The 18,928-nt window shown below is 53.2% G+C and overlaps 1 protein-coding gene across 6 annotated transcripts in view; it reads left to right on the top strand.

Annotated features, from left to right (window-relative positions):
- The window catches only part of Lingo1 (leucine rich repeat and Ig domain containing 1), a 186,934-nt gene that overhangs the window by 73,045 nt on the left and 94,961 nt on the right, over positions 1-18,928 (top strand). For 4 of the 6 annotated variants that reach the window (XM_042280981.2, XM_042280980.2, XM_016004398.3 and 1 more), the window contains one exon: positions 1,348-1,392. The exons of the other annotated variants lie outside the window; for them this stretch is intronic. The gene's annotated coding sequence lies outside the window, so the exon portion shown is untranslated. The remainder of the gene's footprint in view (positions 1-1,347; positions 1,393-18,928) is intronic. 6 annotated transcript variants of the gene reach the window in all.

Raw genomic sequence — 18,928 nt, 5'->3', positions numbered from 1 at the left:
ACCTCTGTATGGGTGCACATGTACCCCAGAGTAGATCCTGTGTGTGTACCTCTGTATGGGTGCACATGTACCCCAGAGTAGATCCTGTGTGTGCACCTCTCTACAGGTGCACATGTACCCCAGAGGGCACTCAGTACCTTTAAGAAGTGGCCTAGAAAAGGAGTTTGTTTATTGTACTTGAATAATAAAACAATACTCTGTAATAATGGAAATTTAGATTTTTGTTGTTGTTTTTTGCTTGCTTGCTTTGAGACAGGGTTTCTCTGTGTAGCCCTGGCTGTCCTGGATCTCGCTCTGTAGACCAGGCTGGCCTTGAACTCAGAGTTCTGCCTGCCTCTACCTCCCCAGTGCTAAGATTAAAGGTGTGCACCACCACCACCATCTGGCTTGGAAATTTAGATTTTTGCCTCCTCCTGGAAGTCTTCTAGGACTGCACAGCTCAGAGCCGTCTACTGTGGATCTGTGTTCGGAAAGCACACCCTCACCCCACCCCCATGGCTGCTTTGAGTTAGATGTTAGTGCGTGTGTGTGTGTGTGTGTGTGTGTGTGTGTGTGTGTGTGTGTGTGTGGTGTATTCTCAGCCTTTGAACTTTCTGAGTCTAGACTCTGTGCTTTGCAGGTACATGTTCTAGGTACATACAACTAGATACATGTCAAAAACAGAGGTTGTTCAAATGGGACCCCAGACGGCAATACCAGCACCCAAGAGAGCCTGCTTGAAATGCAGATTCTCAGGCCCACCCGGGACCCGTTGCTCAGAAACTCCAAGGGTGGCAGCAAGCTGTGTTTGCTCAAGCCCTCTGGCTCTGGATGTACCTGCTTGTACTGATGGGTAAAGGGCCAGCCCAGAGTCACAGGGTGAGCCAGGGACATAGCTGAATTGGGCTAGGGCGGGGTGCCAGGCATAGGTGGGCCTTAGCTCTCTATTCCTGCCCGTTCTCCTGGGCCCCTTTGGGCTATGGGCCACATCTGGCCTTGAAAGGCAATTTGAGTCGGGGCCCTTTGTGTCCAGGTACCAGACAACTGTCCTTGCTGCTGTGGGTAGCCCGGGTGAGGTGGGGTGGGATGGGGTGGGGACGGGGCCGCTCTCCTGGTCCAGTTCACACTTCTCAGGGCTCATGTGGAGCCTGGGCTGGCCTGAGCAAGCCCTCAGATCCCAGGCAGCAGTGGTTCTGACCCGATACTTGTTTTATTCTGTGAGATGGACCTGGCATCTTTACGCAGCCTCTCCTCCTGCCTCTTCTGCCCTGGGCCACGGGAAGTCCAGGCTAAACGGAGGGCTTGGGTGAGGCAGACTGCAGGGTAGGTCTGGGTGTCCCTCACCTCTTCCCTGGTGTTTCTCTGCAGGAGTCCTGCTGAGGAGCTGTGAGCCTGGAGGGAGGCCTGCGAGAGGTGAGCCATCAGCACGCCCCCCCCCCGTTGTCCCCCCCCCCTTCTGTGTCCCGAAGGCTGTCTTTGCTTCCTCAGCCGTGTTGGTGGTGGGGGCAGTGGCTGAGTTATTGAGTGAAGAAGAGAGCAAAGTTTGGGGGTAGCTTCGGGGTGGGAGGGTCGCTCAAAGTCTACCGAGGCTAGGCTTATGGGTGATCGGGGCCCTTTGGAGCGGTCAGGACACCAGCCAGCAGCAAGGCCTCTCTTTCAAGGAGAGGGCAGAGCTGTGAGCCTCCACGTGAGAGTAAGCCACTGAGGAAGCTGGGGCTGGGGATTGCCTAGCTGTGTGTGTGTGTGTGTGTGTGTGTGTGTGTGTGTGTGTGTGTGTGTGTGTGTGTCTTGTGCTGAAGTCAGTAAGCACTTTGAGGATTCCATTCTGGCTGAGGAGAGCCAGCAGACTCAGGGCAGACACTTGGCTGAGTCCCTGTCCGGACCCCAGGACACACTTGCAGACTTTGGGTTTTAATTTCCCTTCAGAGCCCGAGTGTGTCTGCTGAAGTCAGCCTGGCCCCCACACGGTAAGCCAGCAGGAGAGGGTACGGAGTATGGTAACTCCCGAGCCTGGCAGGGCTGACTAAGGTCATGAACTGAGGGCCAAGATTCACACCTCTCTGTGACCCGACCCCTCCATTTCCTGGTGGGTCAAAAGGGACTTGCTGAAAATGGGTCCTCCTGGGTGTGACTCTGTGTAGAGAAGGCCATGCACACAGTTGGTGCTCAATAAACAGTAAAACACACACACCAGTTGCTAAGCAACCTGAGGTGTGGGGAGAGAGTGACGACGACCTGCTGACCTGCGGGTCAGGGAAAGCCAGCCTTCTGTAGCCGAGCCCTCGGCCAGGGAGGGATCCAGGCTGCCTGCCTGGAGGAGGGGCAGTGATTGTTACTAATTTGTATGCTCAATCACCTCTTTTTAAGTCTTCAAGAAACCTTTCCAGACTTTAATTAGCTCATTCGTCTTAGCAACAACAATCTCGGGAAGGAGCAGTCTGTTCCTTTCTTAGAGGTGGGGGAGAGCCAAAGCTGTGGGTAGGGACGGAACCCAGTGGTGAGGTAGGCTGTAGCCTGGGTCCCTACTCCTGGCTCGGAGCCACCGGGTGTGTGGGAGTTGGGGCTGTCAGATCCTAGAGAGAGTGAGCATGTACAAGGGACCAGACCACAGCCATCAGGGCACTTCTGTCCTTCATGGATGTGGCCTGCTTGTCTCTCCTCTGCATGTGGACCCTGCCAGGCCCTCCTGTGGTAGTGTGCCTCCTCTGACAGGCCACTTTGCCTGTCTTGCTTGCTAAGCCACCCTTGGTGTCCCTTCCCAGGGTGGCTGAACAGCCTCGGCCCTGCTCAGTTGGGTGTACTCAAGTTATCGGTACTTGTCCCAGGTGGGTTTCTGGTGGTGGTCACTATTTATGAGGAAGGATGGAAATGGGCAGGGAGGTCACTTGAGGAGCCCACAGATGTGTGGGATTCGGAAAGCATGGATGCTGTGTGGGGCCAGGGAGCAGGGAACAGGCGGGGTTGAGTCTACAGGGCTGTCAACATGGCTGGCCCCGCGAGACCTCTGAGACAGAGACGACCGCATGCTGGATAGAGCCCAAGTGAGCATGTGTGTGAGAGAGGGCTGAGGGAAGCCTGGGAAGAGGTACTGTGGGAACCCAGGAGTGGTTACATCAGCATCAGCTAGGGCAAGAAGTGTGGGGCACGTGGGGGGTGTGGCCTCCCCCTGCAGTCAAGGCTGGGCCAGAGTTGTGCCAGGCTCGGACAGTGCTCTGCCTTGGCAAAGCCACACGGGTTCCACAGGTGGACACCTGTCTGAGGGGACCAGATTGGAGGGTTTTGACAAAGGGGGTTTGACACAGCCAGCTGAGCCCAGGAGGCTGAGTGACAGGAAGTTCAGGCGGCGGGGTAGCTGGCACTCTCGACCTCGTCCTTGCGGCATGGCTTTCCTGGCCCGACTCTGTGTGAGTCTGAGCTACTGACCTGAGGTGGAGTCACATTCCCTGCTTGAACAGGAACAGAGCAGCGGAGGAGGGTGTCAGGCCAGTGCAGCTACATTTTTAACTTTAAAAGCTTATTCTGTGTCTGCTTCAAATGCTGCTTTCTTTTTTTGGTTTTTTTACCTCAATTCCCCCATCCCAGCAGGGAGATCCATTGTCCTTTCCTGACAGGCCTCTAGCACTGGGCTTTTCCAAGGTCTGGGGGTGGGGGTGGGGATGGAGGGGCATCTGAGCTGCACAGCCCAGAGGGGAGCCCTCAGCCTCCGGGCCTGACTACCTGGCTTCATACTGTTACCACTTAGAAGCTGGGTGACCTTGGGTGTGTTTCCTAGAGTCTCTGTGCATCAGCATCCCACGAGGGATCTTCTATGATCTGGGTCTCTGCAACAGACCTGCTGTCACTGCCAGCCTTGGTGGCTGTGGCTCCCTTCAATGGGTGGACAGCAGAGTCAGTTCAGGAAGAAGTGAGTGATGTGTCCATCATCACTCTGGGCACCACGGTTTGGGTAGGAAGGAGACTCTTGCCTCTCTGCCTTCCTCTTGGTGTCAGTTGCTCAGAAGCTTCCAGAAGCAGTGCTAAGCAAAAGGCACATGGTGTAAGGTTGACAGCACTTGTCCTTTCAGAGACAGAGGTCCTCAGCCAACAAGGTAGAGGTGATACAAAAGGGTGGAGTCTGATGGCAAGATGAAGAGACTCCTTTTCCTGGGTACAGAGGGGTGTCCCTGGTGATACTGAGGTGGGGCTGAGGGGTCTGACCCACAGAGGAGAGAGAAGAGGGAGCAAGAAGGACACATTTCATATACCACCCAGCCTAGGCTCTTCACATCGTCTGTTCCTCGTGCGTGCGGTAAGGGTTTCCCACATGCAGAGTACGGTGCCGTATGGGGAAGGTGCTAACCCCAGGGGCAAAGAGCATTGAAGCCATTCAAGTCCTGTGCTTCAGGACCCCAGGAACAAAGACAGTTTTCACTTCTGGCTCTAGGTGTCTCGGATAATTACCTGCATGGGTGGGGATGGACCGACGTGTGTGTTGGGGAGATGCTGATCCCCCGCAGCAGGAAGCCCTGAGCAGTGGGCACCTTTTTTCCATCTTCTACAGTGTGAGCCCTGGGTAGCTCTCACAGCCTAGCCTGGTACTTGGATCCTGTGTGCTTTCCCTGTACCTGGCTCCTCATTCTGCCCAGGCCCTCGCCATGTGTCTCCCACGAGGGAGAGGTACCCTGGAGAGGCAGGAAGATGCTGTAGGATAATAGATGTTATCATGGCAGTGTACGTTGAGTGTGGCCAAGCATCCTTCCCTGTCTCCTTCATTCTGCAGCAGAGGAAATTCAGACCAGAGGAGTAGAGTGACTGGCCCAAAGTCACACAGCTGACCTGGGTGGGGGGGATGCCCCCCCCCACTACAGTTCAGGTCTGGTTTTGCTCTCTGGACAGACAGTCCCTGGAGTCGCTAACGAGAGAGGACCAACCTCACCCCAGCCACCTTTTCCATTTCTGCTGTGGCCAGGCTCCAGAGAGGTACCGGACAACCATTATGTCAGCTCCCCTGCCACAGGCCCTTTCTGACCCATGTTACAGATGTGGAAGCTGAGGCCAGGAATGGACTCAGGCTTTTCTGAAGTTAGTCTGTCACTCCTCCTCTTGACTCCAGAGAATCTGGTGACAGTCTGGCCAGTCCTTCCACTGCTACAAGTGGAGTGTATGTGTCCCACTTTCCCCAAGCCTGGGGATCCACCTCTGCAACTGGAGAGAAAAGGGAACCAGGCTGTGTAAACAGGCAGAGGCAGGGTTAGTCTCTATACTCAGGAGAGATGCAGGGTCATTCATTCTCACATCCTTTCTGCTGTCTAAACCACCAAGGTGACATGGGTAGCTGCTGAGAACCTGGCCTGTGCAGGCAGTTGTGTGCCCTCATACAAATGTACGATTCGAAGTCTCTGTCTCAGTTTCTGCATCTAAAAGGGAGAATGGTAATAGTCCTCACTTAGCAGGGCTGCTAGAAGATTGTTAGTCAACTTAGGGAAGCAGTAACAGAATGCCAGAGACTAGGTAACGTGTGCCTCTGTGTCTGTCTGTCTGTCTTCTCTCTCTCTCTCTCTCTCTCTCTCTCTCTCTCTCTCTCTCTCTCTCTCTCTGTCCATATAGGTATATGTACTCTTGTACATGTCCATATAGGTATATGCACTTTATACATGTCCATATAGGTATATGCACTCTATACATGTCCATATAGGTATATGCACTCTATACATGTCCATATAGATATATGCACTCTATACATGTCTATATAGGTATATGCACTCTTGTATATGTCCTTATAGGTATATGCACTCTATACATGTCCATATAGGTATATGCACTCTATACATGTCCATATAGGTATATGCACTCTATACATGTCCATATAGATATATGCACTCTATACATGTCTATATAGGTATATGCACTCTTGTATATGTCCTTATAGGTATATGCACTCTATACATGTCCATATAGGTATATGCACTCTATACATGTCCATATAGGTATATGCACTCTATACATGTCCATATAGGTATATGCACTCTTGTACATGTCCATATAGGTATATGCACTCTATACATGTCCATATAGGTATACACACTTTATACATGTCTGTATAGGTATATGCACTCTATCTGTACATGTGGAGTCCAGAGTTCAATACCAGGTGCATTCCTTGATCACTCTCTATGTTTTTGTTTGTTTGTTAGTTTGTTTGTTTTTTGAGACAGATTTCTCCTGAACCTGGAGCTATTTTAGCTGGGCTAGCTAGTTACTAGGCTCCTGGGGTCCGCCCCTCTCTCTCCTCTTGGAGTTACAAACACCATGTCTGGCTTTCACTTGGGTACCGTGAACCCAAACTCAGGTCCTGATGCTCGCACAGCAAGCTCTTTATCCATTGAGCCACCTCCCCAGTCTGCCGGGCTGGGTTATTTATTTATCAAGAAAGAGACAGTTGCATCTGTTAGCACGGGCCTGTAATCATAGCAGCTTAGAGGCTGAGGCAGGAGGATCATGAGTTGAAAGCCTGAGTGAGTACAGGTCAGCCTGGGCAACTTATTGTCTCAAAATAAAATAATATTAAAAGGACTGTGGATATAGATCAGTAGATGAGTGCTTATTTATCATGTATGAGAGCCCTAGGTTAATTCCCAGCACCAAAAAAGGAAGAAAAATCTATTTTCTATAGTTCTGGAGGCTAGGATGTCAAAACTGAAGGGGCTTGGAGACTGGAGATATAGTTCAGGGGCAGATTACTTGCCTAGCATCTGGATTTAATTTCTAGAATAAAAACAACAACACGCACACCCGAGATGGGTTCTTCTGCAATTGCCGGACAGAGCGATCCAGAGAGGCACGCGCTCCTGGCTGTGACGGCTCTGAAAGGTTCTGATTCTGCACTGTTGCTTCGGGGATCATTGCCAACACGGGAACTTCAGGGACTCACCCAAGTCACAGCCTTCCCTTCTGGTTCCCCAAATCCATGTTTTTCTTATATGAACAGTACATTTCCTCCATCCCATGAACCCCAACTCGTTCCCATGTCACCTCCAAAGTGCAAAGCCCAGAGTGTCCCTTGAGTCAGTCAGATAAGGACAAGCAAGACACAGGGAATAACCCACTCTGAGGCAGCATCTTCCAGCCCTGGGAAGATCAAGCAAGCGACCCACTTGCAAAGCACTGTGAGGGCCAGGCCTCGAGTGGACAGACACTACATCACCAAACGGAGAAACGAACACAAAGAAGCAACTGGTCCCAAGCAAATCCAAAAGCCACCAGGAAATCATCCTTCCATTTTCAAGCTGGTTAGTCATCTCTGTTGATGTCACTTGCCACACCCTAGCCAAGCCGGGGCAGGGGTTGGGCCTCCAGAGCTTCAGGCAGCCTTGTCTGGATAGCTTTGCTCCAACCAGCCAGCCACCCTCGTGGGTTGATTTCTCATGTCTGTGGCTCTCCAGGTTGGGGCTGGCTGCACTCTAGAGGTCCTTTGGTCCTAGGTGGTTGGAAGGTGCCTCTCTGCCTTGTCTTCTCTAGGCATTACTCGAATTGGAGCTCCCCGGGGGCTTTACCTTGTGACAGATCTCTGCCTGGGAACCCAAGGCTTTGGCATTCTACATGGATATTGCCAAAGCTTGTGTCTTGTACCTTCTGGAGTGGCGGGCTGAGGCACACCTGGGTCCCCTGGGAACCTCACTGGGGCAGTCATCAGGTGTGTGCTGATATTTGGGTAGGTGGGTCCTGAGGTGGTGCAGGGCTGTGATTGTTGGAGCACCTCTCTGGAAATGTCACTCTCATGATCCTCCTTGTCTCCAGGAGCAGGTCTCCCGTGCCCTAACAGCCTCACATAGTCCCTTGGCCCTGCCCTCAGCCCTGTCTCCCAAACGTGCTTTCCTGCTCTCCATCTGCCAGGTTGAAGTCTCAGGTGTACTCCTGCCTCCCTCTGGACGCTCAGTCCCTCTTCCCACCACCTCTTCCTTCCTGCGTTCTGCAGCATGATCCGGCAGACACCAGGCAAAGCCCTGAGTGCTCTGGTGCCCTTATTTCTGCTGAATGTCAGAGTCCATTGTCCTTAGGTCCACTTCCCACAAAGTCCTGGGACACAGACACAACACAAGTCCTTACTGTAACCTGGGGACCTTTTCCCTGGTCCCAGAACCTCCTTCCCCGTTCCCTCTGAGATCCCATCAGAATGGTCCTTCCCGTTCTGATGTGCTACATATTCTGCAGCACGCAGCTCCATTCCGCTCCCCGCCTTCTGTTCTCTCTTCCTGTTCACGAAGGCCTTTCCTGGCCTCTTCCTCTAAACCCTTGTAGCCTTTCTTCATCTCCAGTCCAGAGTCGCTGTGCCCTCTCGGCACTGTCTGGGCAACACCCCACCTTGCTGGCACTGTCTGCCTTGGTCCATTTAGTGACATGGTTCCAGAGTCATTCAGCAAGAGAAGAAGCTTATGTCTTACGTTTCTAGAGGTTGGAAGCCTAAGGTGGGAGGGGCTGTGCCTGAGGGGGGGGCCCTTGCGGCCTCATCCATCGTGCACAGGGGAGTGTGCAAATGGCTGCGTATATATGTCGTATGCACGCGGTGAGCTCGGAGCTTTGAGGGCTACAGAATATCCTACAGTGGGAGCAGGGATCCTCCTGGCTCCTTTGGGTGACCGGACATGGAGTCTGCTATACCTTCCTGCCATCCACCCTGACTCTTGCCCAATATACCTGACCCAGCAGCTGTCAGTGCGTCTGGGGTGGGGGTGGAGAACTAACAGCTTATGTATTTAATAGTTGTGTGTTTAGGGATATACGTACATGGGTGAGGGCGTACTTGCCCGTGTATGAACACGTGAAGGCGGAGGTCCTACCCTGGGCATCTTCCTCCGTTGCTCTCTACCATATTGTTTTAGGCAGCGTCTCTCACTGAGAACTTGGAGCTCACCATTTTGGCCAGACTGGCTGGCCAGGGATCCCCTAGGATCTAACCTGTCTCTGTGACCATCACTAGTGCCAGAGTTACAGGCATGTACCGCCATATCCAGCTTTTATGTGGGTGCCGTGGATCCAAACTCAGGTCTTCATGCTTATGCAATAAGCACTTGGCCCACTATCCCCACAAACTTAGTAATATTTTTACCCATTTTATGCCACTGTGTGTTTGTGAAGGTTTCCAAGCACACGTGTGATAATGCAAAGATAGATGCAGTCTGCGGTAGAGAAGAACAGACTGTAACAGAGGAGACGTCGGAACATGGACTCACGGAGCAGGGTGCTGGCTGTGGTTCTTGGCGGCCAGGGTGAAAAGGGCAATAGGAGTTACGTGTTTGTGTTGCCCGCAAGAGAAGAATGGCACAGAGACCCTAGGAAGAATGGGCTTCCTAGGAAGAAGGGCTACTGGGGTCAGGGACATGGCAAGTGATTGCTAGCCCCGCTCTGCTGACCGCCCTGGCAGCCTGAGCTGTGGAGAGGGAGGCGTGTGTTGCAGCTTGGGGTGGGGACGGGTCACTGGGAGTCCTTGGTTGGAGCTGGGCAGAGGCCTACATGGTGCTTTGTGATCTAGTCACCGGCACTGGAGGGTGTGGTGAGCAGTGGCAGAGCAGGTACCCTCTGGAGTTCTGGCTTGCTCCAGGAAGGAGGAAGTTCTTTGTGCACAGGGTACCCTGCCCCAGGCAGAGGCCATCTGACCAGAGGAGTGGGCGGGCCTTAGCTCCCAGCTCCCTTGTCCCTGACTCTGGCTTGCCCATCTGTAGCTTGGACCCAAGCCAGCTTTTCTACTTTCCTCCCTTCATCGGGAACTCTGCTCTCCTCACAGCCTGGGTCTAGCCTCCAGGCTCCTACCAGAGCTGGCTCAGCCTTCTCTGTGTCCAGCTCCGCAGGTGCTCAGGGCCTGGGTGAGCCAGCTTTACGACCCCACTGGTGCTGAGCCCTCTAAGGTTGGTGGACACCCCCCCACACCTTCTATCCAGTGCCACCTGGTGTGTGTGTGTGTGTGTGTGTAAGCCTTTCAAGGAAAGAGGGGCAAGGACAAAGCGAGCCGACCATCAGCACCGTAGTGGGTGGGCTTCCCCGTATTCAGAATGCCTTCCGCATGCTTGGCCAAGACCAGACCTCGAAACAGCCCTGTAAACTAGGACAGCAGTGCATAGCAACGGTAACAACAGAAGCGTCCAAGCTCCTGCTATGTGCCAGGTGCTGTTCTGAGCATTTCACAGATATTTATTGGTTGGATCCTCACCACACCCTGTGAGCTGTTATTACAGATGCACAGAGAGGTGAAGGAACTTACCTGAAATTTAACCATCTGTAAAGGGCAGAGTAGGGGTTTGAAACTGAGTAGTCTGGACTCAGTGGAAAGGGAAAGGGAGGGGGCCCACTTCTTATGACGTCCTGGTCCTTTTTATAGCTGGCTGATCTCCTTTAGTTTGGGAGAAGCACAATGCCTTCAAGGTTCCTCCATTTTGTGGCATATGACATGATTTTCTTCCTTTTTAAAAGATGAATACTATTCCATCCTATGGGCACACCCACGGCTTATCTGCTCATGGGGGATAGACTTCCTGCCCGCCTCCCCATTGCTGGAGTTACAGTCATGCGCCACCACACCCAGCTTTTATGTGGGTGCTGAGGACAAGTAAACACCAGTGGGCAAGTGTCTCTTTAACATCCTCTCTTAGTTCTTTTGAATATCTAACCAGAGGTGGGATTGCTGGTTCTTTTGATAATTCTATTTTAAAATTTTGAAGGCACAATCCCTCTGTTGTTTCCCAGCTGCCTGCACTAATCTACATTCCCGCCAACAGTGTGCAAAGTTTGAATTTCACCACATCCTCATCAGCTCTTGGCTGGCACTCTCCTCTTCTATCACCACTGGGTTTTTTGTTTGTTTGTTTGTTTCTCCCCCAAGACAGGGTTTCTCTGCATAGCCCTGGCTATCTGAAACTCACTCTGTAGACCAGGCTGGCCTGGAACTCAGAGATCTGCCTGCCTCTGCCTTCTGGATGCTGGGGTTAAAGGCATGGACCATCATTCCCAGTGGTCTATCATCACTTTAAAAAATGCTATTTGTTACTATGTATGTGTGTGTACGCCTGCATGCTTGTACAAGTGTGTGTGTGTGTGTGTGTGTGTGTTGTGAGCACACATACCATGGTACTCGTGTTGAGGTCAGAGGACGATTCTGTGGAGTCAGTGATCTTCCACTTTCATGTCGATTCCCGGGGCTGAGCTCAGCTTGCCAGGCTGGCAAAGCAAGGACCTTCACCCTCTGAGCCACTTGCCTGGACATCACTGCTTCTTTTGTTTCTTTGGGTTTGTTTGTTTGATGTCAGAAGAAGTTCTCATGTGACACAGGCTGGCCTTGAACTTGCTATGTTTTGGAAGATGAATTGAACTCCAGATCCTCCTGCTTCTACCTCCCACTTCTGGATTGACTGATATGGGCTGCCACGCCCTCCACAACCACAACACCCACTACATCTACTTCTTTTCTTCCTTTTCCGAGTAGCAGCTTTTGGTGTCATATCCAAGTTACCACCCAATCCAACTCGTAAATCTCGATCTGCTGTCTTCTGGGAGCTTCTGGTCATGTGTTTAGGCCTTTCAACCATTTTCAGGGGCTATCAGTTCTTGCTCATTCCTTTTCATACAGTCTCTGTGGATCTCAGTCCCTTCCTGAGGACAAGGCCATGTCATTTCCTCCTAGATGGTGGCTGTTGTTCTGTCCCCGAGTTCCTCCTTCCCAGGGCAGTCATGGCTCACAGCCCACTAGGATGGTGTGAGCACCGCAAGGGGACAGCCTTCTCCTAGTCCCAAATGTCCACGGCCATGGGTGTGGTCAGGAATCTGTGACAGGGTAGAGGCTTTGGGAGTTTTTATGTGGGACCAGCAGCCCAGAATCAACTGGACACTTGAAATAATGCTTCACTGAGCACTTTGGGGCTCTGGCTGAAGTCATATGGCAGTGCAGAGTCCCCCACACACCATTGAGAGGTGGCTGGCTTTCATCTTGGTGATCAGCCAAGTCTCTCAAACCAAGGGGAACTTTGTAGTTAGCAGAATGGTCTGTACTTGGGCTCAAAGGCTTGGGGTGGGGGTGGGGGCAGGGCAGGTGGATGACCACTGGCGTTCCTTAGCTGGGCCGTGCCAGAACTGCCAGGTTGGCGCTCTCAGGCCATTGGCCATGATCAGGAAGTTTCCAGCCAGCTGTTCAACACAGGAGTCCACACTGCACTGGAATCCTGGCTTTCCCAGCTCTGGCAGGCAGACTCCTCTCTGAGAAATGGGGCTCCCGCGCTCCGCCCATCACTTTCTGTGTGTCCTGGGCAGGCCTGTCCTTGCCGTGGTCTTCAGTTTCCCCACCTGTAAATGAGCATGGTTCCCTTAGGTGTAAGGGTTAGACAAGATGGTGTACTCAAATCTGCACAGATGGGAAACTGACACCCCCAAGTGCACAAGTCCCTGTTCCGCTCCGGACCTGTGACAGGAAGCTGGTGGAGCTCCCTGGACCTACCTCTGGGTGACCACACTCAAGCCAGCTCCGGATATCCCGGAGCAACCCAAAGGTTGCTCATGAGGATGTGGTTGTGGGGTGGGTCCCTGTGCCATGAAACTCCACACAGTCACGGCCATCTATAAGGGAGGCTTCCAAGGAGACCCGACCTCCAGCTCAACTCTGCCCCAACGGGCCACAAGGACCTACCTACCATCAACCTAATATCTGCCATTCGGGAGGCCCTGGGCATCTTGGAGACCTGCCTCAATGGGCTGTGGTAGGAGGCAGAAGCTTGGCCACAAGACAGTCACCTTGAGTGGGGCTCTGGCCAAGGGGGTGAGTAGGTACTCACTGACTTGGAAACTTGGGGACCTCTTCTTAGTTAGAGACGCCCACCTTCAGGGACATTATGAGCTTGCCTTATTAGCTCTACGTTTGCCTGTGCTGACCTCACCCTTACTTTAGAGGAGACACAGGAAGGCTCCCTTAGGCCAGTCCCAGCTTCTGGCTTTCCCACGGAAATGACAGGGACCAGACAGACACATTTGAGATGTTCTGGATGTAAGCGATGCCTTCCGCTAAGGAGGCCGGAGGATGGGAGGGCTCCCAGAGCAGAGGAGGCCGGGTCCATTGGCCAGCCAGCTGAGGTCTCTTGCCCACTTCAGCCTCTTGGATACGCCAGGCCTCCCAAGAAGGGGTCAGTCAGCAGGGAGACAGCAGCCTCGTGTGTGCCTGAGGATGCTGGCAGAGTTGAGTGTCTGTGGAAGCCGGCGGCACGGAGCAAGCACATGGTGGCTGGACCGGAGGATGGGGCCTCCCCTTCCCCCTCGGCTCCGGCTCAGGGCCGCGAGTGGGAGAAGCCCTGGGCAGCTGGGTTTTGTGCCCACTATATATAGCCGGGCTCAGACACGCACAGCGGCTATTTCTGTGTTCCTCCTCCTACTGAGGCAGGGGGAGGGGAAAGAAAGTAGTCCATCTAAAAATATAACCGGGAAAAATATCACAGCGCTGAGCCGCACCCGAGATCTGTCTCCTTCTCTCGCCTCCGCCCCCGCGCCCCTTCTTACCTCACTGTTGCCTTGAGGGCGCCATCAGGCTCTGGCTCCTCCTCACACTCACAGCTTCCTGGTGCCCAGCGGGTGGGGCTGGAGCTGGAGAAACTGAGGCCCAGAGAGATTTGGCTCCAGTAGGGGGTCCACAGGTTCTGAGCCTAATCTTTCCTGGCCCCTTATGATGCCCCAGAGACACAGTCTGCTGGCTTTGGCCTCAGAGGGCTGGCGTCATGGCTCTGCTCTAAGCCTCAGTTTCCCCCCGAACGAGGAAGAGTGAGCCTCTTTGTAGCAGATAAGTGAGGACGAGAGTGGAACAAGGGGCCAGGAGCAGCAAAGCATGCCGGACCCAGTCCCAGGCATCATGACTACCTCGGTATTCCCCGCCTTCCTCCTGATCACAGAATCGCACTCACCCTGGGAGCTTCTCAAGGACAGGACACGTCAGCCCAGGTCCGTGCACTAACCGTGCCCAGAAGTGCAGTGACCACCGCGGCGTTCAGTAGACAGCAACAGTTGTTGGGGGATCACAGTTGCCCAGAAAGGCAGGGGTGAGAGGTTACCCCAAGCAGCCTCAGGCTGTGCCCTGTTGTGTGGCTGTGTGTCTGTCACCCATAACCTCCTCAGGGAGGCTCAGAAATGGAAGCAAAGGTTCCTGGGTAACGCGGCTGAAGTGGTAGGGTCTAGAAAAGGGGCTGCTGCTCCCCACCACACAGACAGTCTGGGCTCCCAAGTGGGCAGGTGGAGGACGCTTCCCCTGTGGTTTCCCCTCCTCTGGATGTGGGAGTCTCCATTGGGTCTGGGAAAGCTCCCTCACGGAACCCTTCCGGAGGCCATGAGTGCTAATGCTTCTGCTCTCTGCTCTTGCCCTGGGAGGCTGGACTGAGCCCACAGGATGCACCCTGCCGTATTGAGGACCACTGGGTATCCACACAGTGGTTGATGTGGAAATGGCCTGCAGCTCAAGGGCAAGCCAGTATACTAACCCCACACTCCCAGCAATGAGCATCAGCCCAGGGCTAGTGGGCTTCGACCACACTTGCTCACCAGCCTCTACCACCAGACTACATTTCTGCCACAAATATCTCAGGGTACATCACTAAAAGACTTTTTTTTTAATGGAAAAAAAATGGTGGCGCACGCCTTTAATCCCAGCTCTTGGGAGGAAGAGGCAGACAGATCTCTGTGAGTTTGAGGCCAGCCTGGTCTATATAGTGAATTCCAGGCCAACCATGGAATTGAGATTCTGTCTGAAAAAACAAAACAAAACAACAACAACAAAACCCCCCAGCAACAACAGAACAGTTTTTACATTTTAAAAATCAAATATTACCCAGTATGTGTTACTCTTCAAATATCCTTGAGATAGGAGTTAGCATTTCCAGTCTATAGACGAGGAAACTAGAGGCCCAGAGAGGTTCGGTGTCTGGCCCTTGGTCACACAGCTGCTAAGTGTCCAACTAACGATGTGCTCGTGGGCCACCAAGCTACAAAACCAATGCTCTGTTATCTTCTCTCCACCAGTCAGGGTGCTGGCCTGCCTCCTGCATCCCCAAGAGTTGCCCTGGGTGGGCTCGGAGCACACTTTTGCTCTTGGGCCCACCGACAGCGGGGTACAGCGGGGCTCAGCATGGCTGCGTGGCACTAAGGCTGCGCTTGAGGTGGCTGTGCCACGCAGCGTGAGCCGTCTTCTCCGGCCAGCGCTGAGCTTTGCGGAGGCATTAACAAGCCGTTTAAAAAGGGCTGACAACACACTTTGCGGCCTCCTGTTTAAGACGTACTAAAAAATAAGCACCTTTCCGGGGAGGAAGCTGCAGCGCTGTAGGTGAAATATGGCCACGGTGTCACCTGCGAACGTGTTAGTTACCCTGATGCTGGGGGTGGTGGTGGTGGCAGTGGGATCAGACAGCACCCAGCCTCACCCTTCCTTGGTGGCCTCGAAAGGTGCCAGGAGCTTGGTGAGCCGGTGGAGCCACGGGCTCTGCCAGGGGAAGTGGAGGGGGGTCTGCAGCTTTGGGGGATTTTATGGCTGTGGGATGCAGAGGAGATTAACGGGCTGCAGGCTGTTCATTTCCCGGATGGAGACGCTGAGGCCCAGAGGGGTGAAAATCCAAACTTCTGATTGTCCTAAAAGCAGCCCCAAGCCTAGCCCGAGGCCAAGGGGCTCTGGAGTGGCGCCCGTGCCTCCCTCCTGCTCTTCATTCCAGTTCAGACATTCCTGGGACCAGGAGAGGCCTGGGCTTAGCCCAAGCCAACCACTGAGTAAACAACAGAGACCAAGCAAAAACACAGTCAAACTGTCAAAGAAGAAAAAAACATTAAATGCAAATCACATCAACAACAGCAAAAGCAGCACCGTCTCCAGCTCCGTGTGGAGCCTACAGTCTCATGGACTCAGGGTAAACAGAGTGTGGGCAGAGCTACAAAGACGCATCCACCACCCAGGACAGGTAGGAGGGGGTCAGAGAGGCAACCAACCAGGCCCAGAGGGTGGGAGGCTTCTGAAGCTGGCAACCTGGACTGAGCCTACAGGGTGAATGTGTGCTGAGGGTAGCAGGTGGGGGCTGGAAAAATGAATGCCAGAGTGACTAGCATGTGCAAAGGCCCTGTGGTGGAAGCTCCTGTGGGATTCTGTAAGGCCAGCATGGCTGAGGCATAGCACTGTGGGTAGGTGTGGTGGGAGCCTGAGGGGGCTCGGGCTGGACTTCTAGGAAGTCCATGAAGGGGGAGTTAATTGGTCTGGGGAGGGCTATCCACTTGGATGTGGATGTGGGTAGATTTCTGCTTGTTATGTGGGGAAATGGATTTAAGTCAGGATTAGCCCTGGTGGGTAGGTAGCTAGGAGTGACTGTGAGCACCAGGCAGGAGCGGAGGCTTGGACCCACTGGCCTTATTCTCTTCTTAGCATTCTCTCCCTGGCCATGGAAGCAGCTGCCTTCCTGAGGGACCCATCTTCCTTCCCCACGAGGTGGAGAGGCCAGTCAAGGCCAGCACGAGAACTGTAGTGAGGAGATCTTTCTTGGAGGCAGCTGGAGATGCAGCTGGGCACAGGAGTGTGAGGTGGAGGGTGTCAGGCTGTGTGTGTCCCCTGTGAGGTCTAACCCAGGGAGGAGCAGTGCCCCGAGGGGAAGGGAGGAGAGAGGAAAATAGCAGGCCTGCCTTAATTATGACTGATTGTGACAGCTTCCATCTTTAGTCTGAAAAGTATCTATGGGATAAGGACTGCTTTTCTCAACCGGGATAATTATGTTAATTAAAATGCTTTCTTTATAGCAGTTCTGATTAATAAAAACAGTTCCACTGCTCTCTTTAAACACTCTAACCTTCTGTCACACAGGGAAGGAGGCCCTTTCTCAGCAATTTATGGTTCTTCACACTGATTCCAAGAGACAACCTGCTGCCAGGGTGGCCTGGTGGTGGGTGCTGGGCTCTACACGTGTGAGGATGAGTACAGGCAGAGGGGACAGGAGAGGGACCAGATAGGCAGCTGGCCCAGCCATGGGCAGCATTTGATAAGCCAGGCCACTGTTGCTGAGTCTGCTGGAGAATGATAATGCCACTTATTTCTCTAATTGCTATTTATTTCCTATGGAAAGTGTAAAGATAATTAACAAGCTCCCAATTAGGAAAATTTACACGTGGGAGAGCAAGGTGCCCAGGCCAAGAGTGTGTCTGCAGTGGAGGGGTGGGTGAAGCTGCGGGTATGTGCAGCCCTGTGACGGGGAGGGGAGGGGGTACTGGGGATACAGATGCTAGAGCTGGAGATAGAAGCTACGGTCCCACATAACCTAGAGGAAGTGGCCGCTGTGTTCCAGAAGTGAGGGAGACAGGCTGTGGCAGTGAGCTCTGGGCCCAGCTCACTGAGTCCAAGCCCAGCTCACGGCTCTGTCTTCAGCTGGTCTGGGTGCAGGATCACACAGTGGCTCAGAGATGAGATCTTCCCATAATGGGTGTGAATGTGCAAGGGTGAATGCATGTGTGTACGTGTATATATGTGAGTGTGTGCATGTGGGGATGTATAAAGGGATGTGTTTGTGCATGCCATGTATGTAGGAGAACAGGTTATGAGTGTGTTAGAGTATATGTTTATTTATGTGACTATGCCTAAATGTTCATGTGTGAATGTGTGAAAGTACATAGTGTGTGTGTGTGTGTGTGTGTGTGTGTGTGTGTGTGTGTGTGTGTGAGTGAGTGAGCACCCGTGCAGTAAGCAGCTACGACAGCACTCTCAGCCCACAGCCTGTGGGAAGATGGGCGGTTCCTCAACAGCGGCAGGCTGCTAGAGCTCCGGAGCATCCCGCAGGCATGGCGGGGTCTCTCCCTTTCCCTCCCCTGGCCTCCTTCGTCAGCTTTGTGGTTCCAGGCTTGATCTCTGATGCAGCCCCAGGACTAGGGCTGTTGGGCTGTGAGGCCCATGCAGAGGACAGACTCATGTGAACAAGGGAGTTCAGGCCTCAAAGCAGGAGGGCTTCAGCTGTCCACTCTGCCTTCTGGAGTGACTATCTGGAGATGGGATCTCAGTGGAGAGGTCTCCAGTGCTGAGAAGAGATTTTGTGGATTCCCAACAATGTCCACATCCAACCATCCCAGTTCTGAGGACATACTCAGCCTGCTAGGGCCTTGGATACCACTGAACATGACTTTTGAGAAGGCAAACCTCTGGTGCGCTGCCTCACTGCTCCCCAGCTCTCTCTCTCTCTCTCTCTCTCTCTCTCTCTCTCTCTCTCTCTCTCTCTCTCTCTCTCTCTCTCTGGGGTGGGGTGAGGGGGTGGTATGTGGTTCATGGGTGCTATGGAGCACATGTTTACATTAAAGGGCACTCTTGATATTGATCCTTGTCTTCTGCCTTGAAACAGGGTCTCTGGTTTTTTCCACTGTGTACTAGGCTAGCCTGCCTGTGAGCTTCCCAGGAGTCTCCTGTCTCTCTACCTTCCACCTCCCCATAGGAGCACTGGAGTTACAGATGTCAGTGCTGTGTGACGGCTTTTATGTGGCTTCTTGGGATTTGAACTTAGGTCCTTACACTTGTGTGGCAAGCCCTGCTCCAGGTCATTCTTGTTGTCTCTCGCTGGCTGCTCTCCTGATTCCTGAGGCTCTGGCCTCTTGTTCAGCTCATACCAGCCCATACACAGTTTGGAGCCTTGCCAGCTCCCTGGCTCCCTTTAGCAACAGTCCTTTCCGGGCTCCCTGCTGTTGGAACTGAGGAAGCAAGGTTGGTGGATGACTCAGCTATGCTACTGGCTGAGGAAGAGCCTGTTTTTGGTCCTTGTAGCCACTGAACACACAGCCAGGGGCTTGTCTAGGTCCCATTGTCCAGAACCAGAGTCTGGAGAAGACACCCAGCCAGGCCTCCTGATCCTGGGGAGTTCCAAGAGTGTCCAAGGCCAAGGGGTGCCCATTGCCAAAGAAGGGCATACTAGTAGGTCCCTGGGCCCTTCCTGCCCATGAAGACATGACAGGC

Source organism: Peromyscus maniculatus, chromosome 7, assembly GCF_049852395.1.
Source record: "Peromyscus maniculatus bairdii isolate BWxNUB_F1_BW_parent chromosome 7, HU_Pman_BW_mat_3.1, whole genome shotgun sequence".
Classification (NCBI taxonomy): domain Eukaryota; kingdom Metazoa; phylum Chordata; class Mammalia; order Rodentia; family Cricetidae; genus Peromyscus; species Peromyscus maniculatus.
The sequence above is the reverse complement of the archived record's forward strand: the minus strand, read 5'-3'. Positions and strand labels throughout refer to the sequence as shown.